This window comes from Myotis davidii, unplaced genomic scaffold (assembly GCF_000327345.1).
Source record: "Myotis davidii unplaced genomic scaffold, ASM32734v1 scaffold590, whole genome shotgun sequence".
Lineage (NCBI taxonomy): Eukaryota > Metazoa > Chordata > Mammalia > Chiroptera > Vespertilionidae > Myotis > Myotis davidii.
The window spans coordinates 262,058-266,392 of NW_006282381.1; positions in this window are offsets into that span (position 1 = coordinate 262,058).

Below are 4,335 nucleotides of genomic sequence, written 5' to 3' on the forward strand. Positions count from 1 at the left end.
CAGCCCCGAAGGGGGAGCGGAGAGGGAGTGGAGCTGACAGCTTCCTAGAAGTCGAGTGTGTTTGCAAACTAGTTTTTTCGCCAAAGCTGTCTGACACCTGTGTGTTGGGGGGGAGGGGGAGGCGGAGAAATGCTCTTTCTTCCTTCCTGTTACCCGCTCCCATGGCTGCCTCCGAGCACAGAGGAGTCTTCCCTCTTCCCTTCTCTTCCCAGCCAGCCTCCGCCGCCACCTCCCACCCCATTCCACAGCCCCGCTTTGGGGAAGGGTCTCCTTCCAAGGAGGGTGTGATTTGCCCAGGGTCTCGGGTGGCCCTGGAACCCAGGGCTCTGGTAGCCATTTGGGGTTCCTCTTGCTGCCTGTGACCCCCCCGCCCAGCCCTGTTATGTATTGGGGGTAGTGACAAGGGCAGGGATCTGAGAGGCCTTTTGTTTTATCTGTACTTAGTCTTTTTTTAAAATATGTTTTTATTGATTTCAGAGAGGAAGGGAGAGGGAGAGAGGGATAGAAACACCTATAATGAGAGAGAATCATCGATCCAGCTGCCTCCTGCTCCTGCCGGCAACCCGGGCATGTGCCCTGATGGGGAATGGAATCGTGACCTCCTGGCTTATAGGTTGAGGCTCAACCACTGAGCCACCACGGCTGGGCATGCACTTAGCTTAGTTTTTGCTTGCCTAGGGTTGTGGGCTGTCACGGGTGGAGGGGGGCTTTTTCTGGTTCTTGGGGCACCCACAACTTCAGTCACTGGGGGGAGGAGCCCCGCAGTAACCTTCCAGGCTGCAGCCTGTGTGGCCAGCCCTGCTGGGGAGCCTTGGGAGACCTGGGTGTGAACACGCACCCAGCAGTGCTGCCCCCACGCAGACCCTCCTCCCCTCCGAGTCCCGGTCCTCACCTGTGAAATGGGCGCGTGGTCCAGGCCTGCGCCAGGAGGCTGCAGTCAACAGGATGCGGAGGCTTTATTGCAGTCCCTCTGGCACGGGGCACAGTGACCCCGTGAGCCTGGCACTGCCCCAGGTGGGCAGGCAACATACTGGCTGGAGCAGGAGGGGTCACCCAGGCAAATTTCTTCGTGCAAAGAACCTGGGGCTAAGACTGTGGACGCAGGGTCCTTCTCAGCCGCTGCCACTTCCTGTCTGTGTGCCTTGGGCTGGGGGGCGGGTTGCCATCTGTAAAATGAAGCAGAGTATGACAGTCAGTTTACAGGGCTGCTGAGAGCTGGAACCAGGGGCGTGGGGGGCAGGTGTCCTGCAAAGTGGGGTGCGCTTCATGAAGCCCGTGTCTCTGGTGGGATTTCCAGGGAACTTGGGGTCAGAGCTCAGCTGGTGTGGCTCAATGGTTGAGTGTCGACCCAGGAACCGAGAGGTCACCAATTGGATTCCCGGCCAGGGCACATGCCGGGTTGCAGGTGTGCAGGAAGCAGCCAATCAATGAATGATGCTCCCGTCTCATCGGTGTTTCTATCTCTCCTCCCTCTCCCTTCCTCTCTCTCTAAAAATCAACTTAAAATATTTAAAACGAAACAAAACTCAGGGCCATAAGAAGAGGGTCTGGGGAGAGCGTCAGTTTCTATGCCCGTAAAGTAATGAGAACAATACTCTACCGGGAGGTACGAGGATGAAATTCGATGGCGCGGGACTGGTCCACCATGAGCAAGCGCTCAGTAACCGTTGGCCGTCGGTGTCGTATTCATGAGGATGTTAGTGCATGTTAGTGCGCCTGAGGTGGGTAACTGACTGCATTTAGGATTCCCTCTGGGGTTTTCTCCGCTCCTCCCTCACCCACCTCCACCTCCTCCCTGGAGTGAGGCACTTCGGGATCCAGATGTTCGACTTGGGGCTGTGCCAGGGGCAGAGGCAGAGTGGGAAGGTGCCACCATGGGGAGATGCCCAGAGATGCCCACGGGGAGGGGGTGTGGTCCTTCAGGTGGGAGCTCCCATTTCCCCTCCTCGGGGCGGCCTCTCTGGGCTGAAAGGAGTGAGCACATCGAAGAGCAAAGAGCGTCCTCTGAGAATTCCCTCCCTCCTGCAGAGCAGGGAGCATTGTTGTTTCCACGTTAGGTCCCCTACTGAGAGGCCCCAGGGTCCCATCTGCCTGATGCAGGTCTCCCTGGGGTCTCCTCCCTCCCCTACAGGGGCTGCCGAGTCAGGGGCAATCTTTTCAGGAGTCCAGCCCCCCACTCCTGCCCAGCCCCCTGCTGGACACAGGGAGGGGGGGTTCTTGTGAGCTGGGGAGCAGCCACCGGAGAAGGTGGCGATCTTGTCCCACCCTCACAAATGGTGCGGCCGTTGGTTGTCATTCATCAAATCATCGAGCAGCTTCTCTGGGCCGGGGACTGTGCTGAGGGTGCCACCACGGAGCTCCGCGTGGAGTGTGGAGACAGGGCAGACAAGCAGACGACCGGCAGGAGGCAAGCTGCCGCTGGGGGAAATGCCATGAGGAGAACGAAGGGGAGTGAAGTCACTGCGATGGGCAGGGGTGCCTGAGGGTCAGGGGGGCCTCTCGAGGGGGAGACAGTGACATTGAAGTGGGACGTTCAGCTGTGGCATTGGTCTCTCCTTCATGGCTATATCTCAGCTCACCTGCCGCCCAGCAGCGGATATGAGTGAGTGAATGAATGAATGAATGAGTGAATGAATGAATGAGGGAGAGGAAACAGCACATGCAAAGGCCCTGGGACGGGAACATGCTCAGTGTATCCCAGGACCCCATTCTCCCCACAGCCCAGCTCTGCCTCTCTCGGGGGCTCTTGGGCACGGGGCCTGCCCGCTGTGCCCTGGCTGTCCCAGCACAGGAGGGGTACTCAGCTCCCAGCAGGTGATGCTGTCCAGCCCCCCTCCTGCTGGGCCCCGGCAGGCTTTCCGAGTCACACCCGTGGCCCATGGGAGGGGGCAGTGTGCGAGGGAAGGGCGCCAAGCTGCCTGGCGTCCGGTGTGCCTCAGACCGGTTGAGTGACGCTGGCCGGCGTATTCGTTTCCCGGAGCTGCCCTAACGAAGCACCACCACCTGGATGGTCTGAAACAACGGAGATGTCCTCTCTCGTGGTCTGGAGGCGAGAGGTCCAAAGTCAAGGTGCTGACCGAGCCGTGCTCCCTCGAGGCTCTAGGGGAAGGTACTTCCTCGCTCTTCTGGTAGCTGCAGGCATCCCTTACCTGGTGGCCGTGTCACTCCAGTGCCAGCCTCCTTCTCCCGGCTGCCTTCCCTCCGTGTCTCACGCTGTCCTTCCCTAAGGACGTGCCAGTCACATGGGATTATGGACCCACCTCCTCCAGGGTGACCTCATCTTAACCAGTTACATCTGCACCGCCCCCACTTCCAAATAGGACCACATTGTGAGGTCCTGGGGGTTAGGCTCCCAGCATATCCCTTTGTGGGGGCGACACAGTTCAGCCCCAATGGGCAGGTGTGGCATCACCTCTCTGTGCCTCAGTTCTCTGACCTGTAAAATGGGCCCCGGTACTCACAGGGCCCACCTGCCGGGTTGCAGGGAGCCCAGGAGCTGGAGAGCAGATGGCGATGTCCTTGGGCAGAAGGACTTGCCAAGGAAGGCCTGGGTCCCCGGGTGTGGGCCTCTTGCTTGGGGTGCAAGAGTGACCCCTGCTCACTGGGTGAGACGGGGCGGGCGGGTGCTTTTCAGCGTAGCGGGGTGTTTGTGGGTGGCTGGTGTGAAAGCCAGCTCGCTGCCAGGAGCCATTAACAAAAGGCAGGAGATCCCATCTGCGGGGGATGCGAGCAGAGGCTGTGGTTTGGGGAACACGGAGGGGATTCAGGCACTGGGAGAGCCCAGACGACCCTCAGGCCGGAGACACTGGGCGGGAGCCAGGGCTGGGAGCCAGAGCAGCGATGCCTGTTAGAGTCCCCAGGGCTGGAAGGAGCCCAAGCCCTTGACAGGCAGGGGACCAGGCACAGAGAGGGGAAGGGGCTTGCGGAGGGACTTGCGGGAGTTCTCACAACGCTGGGAGCCCCTGTCCCCTCGGCCTCCCCATGGTAGTCCCCTGGGGGAGGGGGGCACCACAGGTGGAGCCACAGGGCTGTGCCCCAGTCCCCAGTCTGAGGCTGCCCCAGACAAAAAGGGATCCTTTTGGAACTTTGAGGGGAATGAGGAAATGTTTTATATCTTAATTGAAGTATCTGTTACACAGGGGTCTACATTTATCTCATGTCAAAGGAGAAAAAAAACCCACAAAACTGGTTTCTAGGGAGAAAATAAACCAAACCAGGAGGGTCAAAGGATGAAGGGGACAGATTAGTTAGAAGGCTACTTACTGCCTTTGTCCAGGTGAGAGATGATAGTGGATCAAACCAGATGGTGATAAGGGGTGAAAGTATTTTACTGTT